The 13,953-nt window shown below is 43.9% G+C and overlaps 1 long non-coding RNA gene across 10 annotated transcripts in view; it reads left to right on the top strand.

Moving 5' to 3' along the window:
• LOC307185420 overlaps positions 1–13,953 on the top strand; it is a 1,105,689-nt gene that overhangs the window by 695,422 nt on the left and 396,314 nt on the right. For 8 of the 10 annotated variants that reach the window (XR_013828056.1, XR_013828057.1, XR_013828059.1 and 5 more), the window contains one exon: positions 9,506–9,595. This is a non-coding gene — a long non-coding RNA (uncharacterized lncRNA). Of the gene's footprint in view, positions 1–7,973; positions 8,009–9,505; positions 9,596–13,953 lie in introns of those variants that run through there. The other 2 variants (XR_013828065.1, XR_013828058.1) reach the window with 2 other exon arrangements.

Raw genomic sequence — 13,953 nt, 5'->3', positions numbered from 1 at the left:
TTTCTTTTTCTGTGTGACTTACTTCAGTTAGAATCATCATACATGAATCCACTCATTGTGCTGCTAAGGGCCTGATGACACAGATTTCATTGCTGAGTGATATTGCTTTGTAAGTAAATACCACAACTTCTTTATCCATTTTTCACTTTCTGCAATGTTGAACTTGTACTGTAAACGAGGTTCTTGTAAACAGAGCCGTTCCAAACTTTGGGGTGGCTGTGTCTTTTTGATTTTAATTTCCCTAAGCTATAGGACCATAAGTGGAAGTGCCCTAGGTTCTGTTGCTTTGTTTTTTAGATGTTTCAGGAAACACCATACACTTCTCCCGAGTGGTTGTTGGCAATTTACATCCCGCCCATCAGCATAACAAGGCTCCCAGTTCTCCATGGCCTGTCCTGCCTTTCTGGATTTTACACTTTTTTCAGATGGCCCTTTTGACCGGGGGGAAGTGAGACTTCATTGTAGTGCAGATTTCCTTTGCAAGCTTGCTTGGTTGGCCAAAAAGGGCGTATGCGTTTTTTCCTGAATATATTCAGGAAAAAACGCATACGCCCTTTTTGGCCAAGTGCATCATTGTGGACGTTCTGCCTCTTTTCCTATGCTTTCAATGCAATTCCAGTCTACCTCCTGAAATCGGTTTCCTGCAATTCTGCCCCGCTTTCAAGTCCTCTTGGCAGCCTTACTTCAGTCTATTTTTGGACGATAGCTGTCATTTATAACTCTGCAGGTTTGTGAATTACAGTGCCCCTGAGCTCCTTTCTTCAACTCGCTTTCTTTTGAGCTGGCCGCAACACCGCAGGATGGCTTCAGGCCCTAATCTGGTTCCGGTACGGCACGCTGAGCCTTTGGTTATTTCCTCTTCCTGGTGGGAAATGAGAGTTAAATTTGCCCGTCCAGACACCTCCAGCTAGCCTCTCATTGGTTCTCGCTATTCCTGTTCATCTTCCGCAGAAATTGCAAACTGGGCCAAACAGGAGGTTAAAGGCGCTGACTCTCCAAGTGGGGAGAGTGTTAGTAAAGCGTCTGGAATGTTGCACCCGAGTACCAGGGGAGGAAAACTGAGACATATTTGAACACGTCTCCCGATCACATGGTTGATCATACTCTGGGTTCCACATGCATGTTTTAGCTGAAGGAAAAATACCTAAAACCTGGGTAGTTGAAACCCGTGGAATGGGTACCATGCAATATGTCTTCAAAGGGTCTTCATTTGCTCACCGAACCTCTCCAATCCTATCACTGCTGCGTTTATGCCCCTGTACACATGCTTGATTCTCTTTCGGAGACATAGCAATCCATAGGTTTTAAGATACTTACTAGTCAGGTACATTCTTAGGCGTTTAATATGGGGTTTTGAGTCCATTTCGTTGAGCAATGAGTAGCTCTTGTCTATTCCATATTTGGCTTAAGGAACTTTATCTGTGCTCATTTCAATCTCTGGTTTTATGCAGCACCCCAACTCACCTTTCCCCTTAAGCAAGCATAAGTTGGTTTTCTAAATTTGAGACCCTGTTCTGTTTTGGAATGCAGTTCCTTTGTAGACAAGTTTACATTCCGTGTATTACTGATATCTTATGATGTTTCTTTTTCTGTGTGACTTATTTCAGTTAGAATCATCGTACCTGAATCCACTCATTATGCTGCTACGGGCCTGATGACATAGATTTCATTGCTGAGTGATACTGCATTGTACGTAAGTACCACAAGTTCTTTATCCATTTTTCACTTTCTGCGATGTTGAACTTGTACTGTAAACGAGGTTCTTGTAAACAGAGGCGTCCCAAACTTTGGGGTGCCTGTGTCTTTTTGATTTTAATTTCCCTAAGCTATAGGACCATAAGTGGCAGTGCCCTAGGCTCTGTTGCTTTGATTTTTAGATGTTTCAGGAAACACCATACAATTCTCCCGAGTGTCTGTTGGCAATTTACATCCCGCCCATCAGCATAACAAGGCTCCCAGTTCTCCATGGCCTGTCCTGCCTTTCTGGATTTTACACTTTTTTCAGATGGCCCTTTTGACCGGGGGGAAGTGAGACTTCATTGTAGTGCAGATTTCCTTTGCAAGCTTGCTTGGTTGGCCAAAAAGGGCGTATGCGTTTTTTCCTGAATATATTCAGGAAAAAACGCATACGCCCTTTTTGGCCAAGTGCATCATTGTGGACGTTCTGCCTCTTTTCCTATGCTTTCAATGCAATTCCAGTCTACCTCCTGAAATCGGTTTCCTGCAATTCTGCCCCGCTTTCAAGTCCTCTTGGCAGCCTTACTTCAGTCTATTTTTGGACGATAGCTGTCATTTATAACTCTGCAGGTTTGTGAATTACAGTGCCCCTGAGCTCCTTTCTTCAACTCGCTTTCTTGTGACCTGGCCGCAACACCGCAGGATGGCTTCAGGCCCTAATCTGGTTCCGGTACGGCACGCTGAGCCTTTGGTTATTTCCTCTTCCTGGTGGGAAATGAGAGTTAAATTTGCCCGTCCAGACACCTCCAGCTAGCCTCTCATTGGTTCTCACTATTCCTGTTCATCTTCCGCAGAAATTGCAAACTGGGCCAAACAGGAGGTTAAAGGCGCTGACTCTCCAAGTGGGGAGAGTGTTAGTAAAGCGTCTGGAATGTTGCACCCGAGTACCAGGGGAGGAAAACTGAGACATATTTGAACACGTCTCCCGATCACATGGTTGATCATACTCTAGGTTCCACATGCATGTTTTAGCTGAAGGAAGAATACCTTAAACCTGGGTAGTTGAAACCCGTGGAATGGGTACCATGCAATATGACTTCAAAGGGTCTTCATTTGCTCACCGAACCTCTCCAATCCTATCACTGCTGCGTTTATGCCCCTGTACACATGCTTGATTCTCTTTCAGAGACATAGCAATCCATAGGTTTTAAGATACTTACTAGTCAGGTACATTCTTAGGCGTTTAATATGGGGTGTTGAGTCCATTTCGTTGAGCAAGGAGTAGCTCTTGTGTATTCCATATTTGGCTTAAGGAACTTTATCTGTGCTCATTTCAATCTCTGGTTTTATGCAGCACCCCAACTCACCTTTACCCTTAAGCAAGAAGAAGTTGGTTTTCTAAATTTGAGACCCTGTTCTGTTCTGTAATTCAGTTCCTGTATAGCCAAGTTTACATTCCGTGTATTACTGATATCTTATGATGTTTCTTTTTCTGTGTGACTTATTTCAGTTAGAATCATCATACCTGAATCCACTCATTGTGCTGCTAAGGGCCTGATGACACAGATTTCATTGCTGAGTGATATTGCTTTGTAAGTAAATACCACAACTTCTTTATCCATTTTTCACTTTCTGCGATGTTGAACTTGTACTGTAAACGAGGTTCTTGTAAACAGAGCAGTTCCAAACTTTGGGGTGGCTGTGTCTTTTTGATTTTAATTTCCCTAAGCTATAGGACCATAAGTGGAAGTGCCCTAGGTTCTGTTGCTTTGTTTTTTAGATGTTTCAGGAAACACCATACACTTCTCCCAAGTGATTGTTGGCAATTTACATCCCGCCCATCAGCATAACAAGGCTCCCAGTTCTCCATGGCCTGTCCTGCCTTTCTGGATTTTACACTTTTTTCAGATGGCCCTTTTGACCGGGGGGAAGTGAGACTTCATTGTAGTGCAGATTTCCTTTGCAAGCTTGCTTGGTTGGCCAAAAAGGGCGTATGCGTTTTTTCCTGAATATATTCAGGAAAAAACGCATACGCCCTTTTTGGCCAAGTGCATCATTGTGGACGTTCTGCCTCTTTTCCTATGCTTTCAATGCAATTCCAGTCTACCTCCTGAAATCGGTTTCCTGCAATTCTGCCCCGCTTTCAAGTCCTCTTGGCAGCCTTACTTCAGTCTATTTTTGGACGATAGCTGTCATTTATAACTCTGCAGGTTTGTGAATTACAGTGCCCCTGAGCTCCTTTCTTCAACTCGCTTTCTTGTGACCTGGCCGCAACACCGCAGGATGGCTTCAGGCCCTAATCTGGTTCCGGCCCGGCATGCTGAGCCTTTGGTTAATTCCTCTTCCTGGTGGGAAATGAGAGTTAAATTTGCCCGTCCAGACACCTCCAGCTAGCCTCTCATTGGTTCTCGCTATTCCTGTTCATCTTCCGCAGAAATTGCAAACTGGGCCAAACAGGAGGTTAAAGGGACTGACTCTCCAAGTGGGGAGAGTGTTAGTAAAGCGTCTGGAATGTTGCACCCGAGTACCAGGGGAGGAAAACTGAGACATATTTGAACACGTCTCCCATTCACATGGTTGATCATACTCTGGGTTCCACATGCATGTTTTAGCTGAAGGAAGAATACCTTAAACATGGAGAGTTGAGACCCGTGGAATGGGTACCATGCAATATGACTTCAAAGGGTCTTCATTTGCTCACCGAACCTCTCCAATCCTATCACTGCTGCGTTTATGCCCCTGTACACATGCTTAATTCTCTTTCGGAGACATAGCAATCCATAGGTTTTAAGATACTTACTAGTCAGGTACATTCTTAGGCGTTTAATATGGGGTGTTGAGTCCATTTCGTTGAGCAAGGAGTAGCTCTTGTCTATTCCATATTTGGCTTAAGGAACTTTATCTGTGCTCATTTCAATCTCTGGTTTTATGCAGCACCCCAACTCACCTTTACCCTTAAGCAAGCATAAGTTGGTTTTCTAAATTTGAGACCCTGTTCTGTTTTGGAATGCAGTTCCTGTGTAGCCAAGTTTACATTCCGTGTATTAGTGATATCTTATGATGTTTCTTTTTCTGTGTGACTTATTTCAGTTAGAATCATCGTACCTGAATCCACTCATTATGCTGCTACGGGCCTGATGACATAGATTTAATTGCTGAGTGATACTGCATTGTACGTAAGTACCACCAGTTCTTTATCCATTTTTCACTTTCTGTGATGTTGAACTTGTACTGTAAATGAGGTTCTTGTAAACAGAGGCATCCCAAACTTTGGGGTGGCTGTGTCTTTTTGATTTTAATTTCCCTAAGCTATAGGACCATAAGTGGAAGTGCCCTAGGTTCTGTTGCTTTGTTTTTTAGATGTTTCAGGAAACACCATACACTTCTCCCGAGTGGTTGTTGGCAATTTACATCCCGCCCATCAGCATAACAAGGCTCCCAGTTCTCCATGGCCTGTCCTGCCTTTCTGGATTTTACACTTTTTTCAGATGGCCCTTTTGACCGGGGGGAAGTGAGACTTCATTGTAGTGCAGATTTCCTTTGCAAGCTTGCTTGGTTGGCCAAAAAGGGCGTATGCGTTTTTTCCTGAATATATTCAGGAAAAAACTCATACGCCCTTTTTGGCCAAGTGCATCATTGTGGACGTTCTGCCTCTTTTCCTATGCTTTCAATGCAATTCCAGTCTACCTCCTGAAATCGGTTTCCTGCAATTCTGCCCCGCTTTCAAGTCCTCTTGGCAGCCTTACTTCAGTCTATTTTTGGACGATAGCTGTCATTTATAACTCTGCAGGTTTGTGAATTACAGTGCCCCTGAGCTCCTTTCTTCAACTCGCTTTCTTTTGAGCTGGCCGCAACACCGCAGGATGGCTTCAGGCCCTAATCTGGTTCCGGTACGGCACGCTGAGCCTTTGGTTATTTCCTCTTCCTGGTGGGAAATGAGAGTTAAATTTGCCCGTCCAGACACCTCCAGCTAGCCTCTCATTGGTTCTCGCTATTCCTGTTCATCTTCCGCAGAAATTGCAAACTGGGCCAAACAGGAGGTTAAAGGGACTGACTCTCCAAGTGGGGAGAGTGTTAGTAAAGCGTCTGGAATGTTGCACCCGAGTACCAGGGGAGGAAAACTGAGACATATTTGAACACGTCTCCCGATCACATGGTTGATCATACTCTAGGTTCCACATGCATGTTTTAGCTGAAGGAAGAATACCTTAAAACTGGAGAGTTGAGACCCGTGGAATGGTTACCATGCAATATGACTTCAAAGGGTCTTCATTTGCTCACTGAACCTCTCCAATCCTATCACTGCTGCGTTTATGCCCCTGTACACATGCTTGATTCTCTTTCGGAGACATAGCAATCCATAGGTTTTAAGATACTTACTAGTCAGGTACATACTTAGGTGTTTAATATGCGGTGTTGAGTCCATTTCGTTGAGCAAGGAGTAGCTCTTGTCTATTCCATATTTGGCTTAAGGAACTTTATCTGTGCTCATTTCAATCTCTGGTTTTATGCAGCACCCCAACTCACCTTTACCCTTAAGCAAGCATAAGTTGGTTTTCTAAATTTGAGACCCTGTTCTGTTTTGGAATGCAGTTCCTGTGTAGCCAAGTTTACATTCCGTGTATTACTGATATCTTATGATGTTTCTTTTTCTGTGTGACTTATTTCAGTTAGAATCATCGTACCTGAATCCACTCATTATGCTGCTACGGGCCTGATGACATAGATTTCATTGCTGAGTGATACTGCATTGTACGTAAGTACCACAAGTTCTTTATCCATTTTTCACTTTCTGTGATATTGAACTTGTACGGTAAACGAGGTTCTTGTAAACGGAGGCGTCCCAAACTTTGGGGTGGCTGTGTCTTTTTGATTTTAATTTCCCTAAGCTATAGGACCATAAGTGGCAGTGCCCTAGGCTCTGTTGCTTTGTTTTTTAGATGTTTCAGGAAACACCATACACTTCTCCCGAGTGTCTGTTGGCAATTTACATCCCGCCCATCAGCATAACAAGGCTCCCAGTTCTCCATGGCCTTTCCTGCCTTTCTGGATTTTACACTTTTTTCAGATGGCCCTTATGACCAGGGGGAAGTGAGACTTCATTGTAGTGCAGATTTCCTTTGCAAGCTTGCTTGGTTGGCCAAAAAGGGCGTATGCGTTTTTTCCTGAATATATTCAGGAAAAAACGCATACGCACTTTTTGGCCAAGTGCATCATTGTGGACGTTCTGCCTCTTTTCCTATGCTTTCAATGCAATTCCAGTCTACCTCCTGAAATCGGTTTCCTGCAATTCTGCCCCGCTTTCAAGTCCTCTTGGCAGCCTTACTTCAGTCTATTTTTGGACGATAGCTGTCATTTATAACTCTGCAGGTTTGTGAATTACAGTGCCCCTGAGCTCCTTTCTTCAACTCGCTTTCTTTTGAGCTGGCCGCAACACCGCAGGATGGCTTCAGGCCCTAATCTGGTTCCGGTCCGGCACGCTGAGCCTTTGGTTATTTCCTCTTCCTGGTGGGAAATGAGAGTTAAATTTGCCCGTCCAGACACCTCCAGCTAGCCTCTCATTGGTTCTCGCTATTCCTGTTCATCTTCCGCAGAAATTGCAAACTGGGCCAAACAGGAGGTTAAAGGCGCTGACTCTCCAAGTGGGGAGAGTGTTAGTAAAGCGTCTGGAATGTTGCACCCGAGTACCAGGGGAGGAAAACTGAGACATATTTGAACACGTCTCCCATTCACATGGTTGATCATACTTGGGTTCCACATGCATGTTTTAGCTGAAGGAAGAATACCTTAAACCTGGAGAGTTGAGACCCGTGTAATGGGTACCATGCAATATGATTTCAAAGGGTCTTCATTTGCTCACCGAACCTCTCCAATCCTATCACTGCTGCGTTTATGCCCCTGTACACATGCTTGATTCTCTTTCGGAGACATAGCAATCCATAGGTTTTAAGATACTTACTAGTCAGGTACATTCTTAGGCGTTTAATATGCGGTGTTGAGTCTATTTCGTTGAGCAAGGAGTAGCTCTTGTCTATTCCATATTTGACTTAAGGAACTTTATCTGTGCTCATTTCAATCTCTGGTTTTATGCAGCACCCCAACTCACCTTTACCCTTAAGCAAGCATAAGTTGGTTTTCTAAATTTGAGACCCTGTTCTGTTCTGTAATTCAGTTCCTGTGTAGCCAAGTTTACATTCCGTGTATTACTGATATCTTATGATGTTTCTTTTTCTGTGTGACTTACTTCAGTTAGAATCATCATACCTGAATCCACTCATTGTGCTGCTAAGGGCCTGATGACACAGATTTCATTGCTGAGTGATATTGTTTTGTAAGTAAATACCACAACTTCTTTATCCATTTTTCACTTTCTGCGATGTTGAACTTGTACTGTAAACGAGGTTCTTGTAAACAGAGCCGTTCCAAACTTTGGGGTGGCTGTGTCTTTTTGATTTTAATTTCCCTAAGCTATAGGACCATAAGTGGAAGTGCCCTAGGTTCTGTTGCTTTGTTTTTTAGATGTTTCAGGAAACACCATACACTTCTCCCGAGTGGTTGTTGGCAATTTACATCCCGCCCATCAGCATAACAAGGCTCCAAGTTCTCCATGGCCTGTCCTGCCTTTCTGGATTTTACACTTTTTTCAGATGGCCCTTTTGACTGGGGGGAAGTGAGACTTCATTGTAGTGCAGATTTCCTTTACAAGCTTGCTTGGTTGGCCAAAAAGGGCGTATGCGTTTTTTCCTGAATATATTCAGGAAAAAACGCATACGCCCTTTTTGGCCAAGTGCATCATTGTGGACGTTCTGCCTCTTTTCCTATGCTTTCAGTGCAATTCCAGTCTACCTCCTGAAATCGGTTTCCTGCAATTCTGCCCCGCTTTCAAGTCCTCTTGGCAGCCTTACTTCAGTCTATTTTTGGACGACAGCTGTCATTTATAACTCTGCAGGTTTGTGAATTACAGTGCCCCTGAGCTCCTTTCTTCAACTCGCTTTCTTTTGAGCTGGCCGCAACACCGCAGGATGGCTTCAGGCCCTAATCTGGTTCCGGTACGGCACGTTGAGCCTTTGGTTATTTCCTCTTCCTGGTGGGAAATGAGAGTTAAATTTGCCCGTCCAGACACCTCCAGCTAGCCTCTCATTGGTTCTCGCTATTCCTGTTCATCTTCCGCAGAAATTGCAAACTGGGCCAAACAGGAGGTTAAAGGCGCTGACTCTCCAAGTGGGGAGAGTGTTAGTAAAGCGTCTGGAATGTTGCACCCGAGTACCAGGGGAGGAAAACTGAGACATATTTGAACACGTCTCCCATTCACATGGTTGATCATACTTGGGTTCCACATGCATGTTTTAGCTGAAGGAAGAATACCTTAAACCTGGAGAGTTGAGACCCGTGGAATGGGTACCATGCAATATGACTTCAAAGGGTCTTCATTTGCTCACCGAACCTCTCCAATCCTATCACTGCTGCGTTTATGCCCCTGTACACATGCTTGATTCTCTTTCGGAGACATAGCAATCCATAGGTTTTAAGATACTTACTAGTCAGGTACATTCTTAGGCGTTTAATATGCGGTGTTGAGTCCATTTCGTTGAGCAAGGAGTAGCTCTTGTCTATTCCATATTTGACTTAAGGAACTTTATCTGTGCTCATTTCAATCTCTGGTTTTATGCAGCACCCCAACTCACCTTTACCCTTAAGCAAGCATAAGTTGGTTTTCTAAATTTGAGACCCTGTTCTGTTCTGTAATTCAGTTCCTGTGTAGCCAAGTTTACATTCCGTGTATTACTGATATCTTATGATGTTTCTTTTTCTGTGTGACTTATTTCAGTTAGAATCATCGTACCTGAATCCACTCATTATGCTGCTACGGGCCTGATGACATAGATTTCATTGCTGAGTGATACTGCATTGTACTTAAGTACCACAAGTTGTTTATCCATTTTTCACTTTCTGTGATATTGAACTTGTACGGTAAACGAGGTTCTTGTAAACGGAGGCGTCCCAAACTTTGGGGTGGCTGTGTCTTTTTGATTTTAATTTCCCTAAGCTATAGGACCATAAGTGGAAGTGCCCTAGGCTCTGTTGCTTTGTTTTTTAGATGTTTCAGGAAACACCATACACTTCTCCCGAGTGGTTGTTGGCAATTTACATCCCACCCATCAGCATAACAAGGCTCCCAGTTCTCCATGGCCTGTCCTGCCTTTCTGGATTTTACACTTTTTTCAGATGGCCCTTTTGACCGGGGGGAAGTGAGACTTCATTGTAGTGCAGATTTCCTTTGCAAGCTTGCTTGGTTGGCCAAAAAGGGCATATGTGTTTTTTCCTGAATATATTCAGGAAAAGACGCATACGCCCTTTTTGGCCAAGTGCATCATTGTGGACGTTCTGCCTCTTTTCCTATGCTTTCAATGCAATTCCAGTCTACCTCCTGAAATCGGTTTCCTGCAATTCTGCCCCGCTTTCAAGTCCTCTTGGCAGCCTTACTTCAGTCTATTTTTGGACGATAGCTGTCATTTATAACTCTGCAGGTTTGTGAATTACAGTGCCCCTGAGCTCCTTTCTTCAACTCGCTTTCTTGTGACGTGGCCGCAACACCGCAGGATGTCTTCAGGCCCTAATCTGGTTCCGGCCCGGCATGCTGAGCCTTTGTTTAATTCCTCTTCCTGGTGGGAAATGAGAGTTAAATTTGCCCGTCCAGACACCTCCAGCTAGCCTCTCATTGGTTCTCGCTATTCCTGTTCATCTTCCGCAGAAATTGCAAACTGGGCCAAACAGGAGGTTAAAGGGACTGACTCTCCAAGTGGGGAGAGTGTTAGTAAAGCGTCTGGAATGTTGCACCCGAGTACCAGGGGAGGAAAACTGAGACATATTTGAACACGTCTCCCGATCACATGGTTGATCATACTCTAGGTTCCACATGCATGTTTTAGCTGAAGGAAGAATACCTTAAACCTGGGTAGTTGAAACCCGTGGAATGGGTACCATGCAATATGACTTCAAAGGGTCTTCATTTGCTCACCGAACCTCTCCAATCCTATCACTGCTGCGTTTATGCCCCTGTACACATGCTTGATTCTCTTTCGGAGACATAGCAATCCATAGGTTTTAAGATACTTACTAGTCAGGTACATTCTTAGGCATTTAATATGGGGTGTTGAGTCCATTTCGCTGAGCAAGGAGTAGCTCTTGTCTATTCCATATTTGGCTTAAGGAACTTTATCTGTGCTCATTTCAATCTCTGGTTTTATGCAGCACCCCAACTCACCTTTACCCTTAAACAAGAATAAGTTGGTTTTCTAAATTTGAGACACTGTTCTGTTCTGTAATTCAGTTCCTGTGTAGTCATGTTTACATTCCGTGTATTACTGATATCTTATGATGTTTCTTTTTCTGTGTGACTTATTTCAGTTAGAATCATCATACCTGAATCCAGTCATTGTGCTGCTAAGGGCCTGATGACACAGATTTCATTGCTGAGTGATATTGCTTTGTAAGTAAATACCACAACTTCTTTATCCATTTTTCACTTTCTGCGATGTTGAACTTGTACTGTAAACGAGGTTCTTGTAAACAGAGCCGTTCCAAACTTTGGGGTGGCTGTGTCTTTTTCATTTTAATTTCCCTAAGCTATAGGACCATAAGTGGAAGTGCCCTAGGTTCTGTTGCTTTGTTTTTTAGATGTTTCAGGAAACACCATACACTTCTCCCGAGTGGTTGTTGGCAATTTACATCCCGCCCATCACCATAACAAGGCTCCCAGTTCTCCATGGCCTGTCCTGCCTTTCTGGATTTTACACTTTTTTCAGATGGCCCTTTTGACCGGGGGGAAGTGAGACTTCATTGTAGTGTAGATTTCCTTTGCAAGCTTGCTTGGTTGGCCAAAAAGGGCGTATGCGTTTTTTCCTGAATATATTCAGGAAAAAACGCATACGCCCTTTTTGGCCAAGTGCATCATTGTGGACGTTCTGCCTCTTTTCCTATGCTTTCAATGCAATTCCAGTCTACCTCCTGAAATCAGTTTCCTGCAATTCTGCCCCGCTTTCAAGTCCTCTTGGCAGCCTTACTTCAGTCTATTTTTGGACGATAGCTGTCATTTATAACTCTGCAGGTTTGTGAATTACAGTGCCCCTGAGCTCCTTTCTTCAACTCGCTTTCTTGTGACCTGGCCGCAACACCGCAGGATGGCTTCAGGCCCTAATCTGGTTCCGGCCCGGCATGCTGAGCCTTTGGTTAATTCCTCTTCCTGGTGGGAAATGAGAGTTAAATTTGCCCGTTCAGACACCTCCAGCTAGCCTCTCATTGGTTCTCGCTATTCCTGTTCATCTTCCGCAGAAATTGCAAACTGGGCCAAACAGGAGGTTAAAGGGACTGACTCTCCAAGTGGGGAGAGTGTTAGTAAAGCGTCTGGAATGTTGCACCCGAGTACCAGGGGAGGAAAACTGAGACATATTTGAACACGTCTCCCGATCACATGGTTGATCATACTCTAGGTTCCACATGCATGTTTTAGCTGAAGGAAGAATACCTTAAACCTGGGTAGTTGAAACCCGTGGAATGGGTACCATGCAATATGACTTCAAAGGGTCTTCATTTGCTCACCGAACTTCTCCAATCCTATCACTGCTGCGTTTATGCCCCTGTACACATGCTTGATTCTCTTTCGGAGACATAGCAATCCATAGGTTTTAAGATACTTACTAGTCAGGTACATTCTTAGGCGTTTAATATGCGGTGTTGAGTCCATTTCGTTGAGCAAGGAGTAGCTCTTGTCTATTCCATATTTGGCTTAAGGAACTTTATCTGTGCTCATTTCAATCTCTGGTTTTATGCAGCACCCCATCTCACCTTTACCCTTAAGTATGAATAAGTTGGTTTTCTAAATTTGAGACCCTGTTCTGTTCTGTAATTCAGTTCCTGTGTAGCCAAGTTTACATTCCGTGTATTACTGATATCTTATGATGTTTCTTTTTCTGTGTGACTTATTTCAGTTAGAATCATCATACCTGAATCCACTCCTTGTGCTGCTGAGGGCCTGATGACACAGATTTCATTGCTGAGTGATATTGCTTTGTAAGTAAATACCACAACTTCTTTATCCATTTTTCACTTTCTGCGATGTTGAACTTGTACTGTAAACGAGGTTCTTGTAAACAGAGGCGTCCCAAACTTTGGGGTGGCTGTGTCTTTTTGATTTTAATTTCCCTAAGCTATAGGACCATAAGTGGAAGTGCCCTAGGCTCTGTTGCTTTGTTTTTTCGATGTTTCAGGAAACACCATACACTTCTCCCGAGTGTCTGTTGGCAATTTACATCCCGCCCATCAGCATAACAAGGCTCCCAGTTCTCCATGGCCTGTCCTGCCTTTCTGGATTTTACACTTTTTTCAGATGGCCCTTTTGACCGGGGGGAAGTGAGACTTCATTGTAGTGCAGATTTCCTTTGCAAGCTTGCTTGGTTGGCCAAAAAGGGCGTATGCGTTTTTTCCTGAATATATTCAGGAAAAAACGCATACGCCCTTTTTGGCCAAGTGCATCATTGTGGACGTTCTGCCTCTTTTCCTATGCTTTCAATGCAATTGCAGTCTACCTCCTGAAATCGGTTTCCTGCAATTCTGCCCCGTTTTCAAGTCCTCTTGGCAGCCTTACTTCAGTCTATTTTTGGACGATAGCTGTCATTTATAACTCTGCAGGTTTGTGAATTACAGTGCCCCTGAGCTCCTTTTTTCAACTCGTTTTCTTTTGAGCTGGCCGCAACACCGCAGGATGGCTTCAGGCCCTAATCTGGTTCCGGCACGGCACGCTGAGCCTTTGGTTAATTCCTCTTCCTGGTGGGAAATGAGAGTTAAATTTGCCCGTCCAGACACCTCCAGCTAGCCTCTCATTTGTTCTCGCTATTCCTGTTCATCTTCCGCAGAAATTGCAAACTGGGCCAAACAGGAGGTTAAAGGGACTGACTCTCCAAGTCGGGAGAGTGTTAGTAAAGCATCTGGAATGTTTAACCCGAGTACCAGGGGAGGAAAACTGAGACATATTTGAACACGTCTCCCGATCACATGGTTGATCATACTCTAGGTTCCAAATGCATGTTTTAGCTGAAGGAAGAATACCTTAAACCTGGGTAGTTGAAACCCGTGGAATGGGTACCATGCAATATGACTTCAAAGGGTCTTCATTTGCTCACCGAACCTCTCCAATCCTATCACTGCTGCGTTTATGCCCCTGTACACACGCTTGATTATCTTTTGGAGACATAGCAATCCATAGGTTTTAAGATACTT

Source organism: Stenella coeruleoalba (genome assembly GCF_951394435.1).
Source record: "Stenella coeruleoalba genome assembly, chromosome: 4".
Lineage (NCBI taxonomy): Eukaryota > Metazoa > Chordata > Mammalia > Artiodactyla > Delphinidae > Stenella > Stenella coeruleoalba.
The sequence above is the reverse complement of the archived record's forward strand: the minus strand, read 5'-3'. Positions and strand labels throughout refer to the sequence as shown.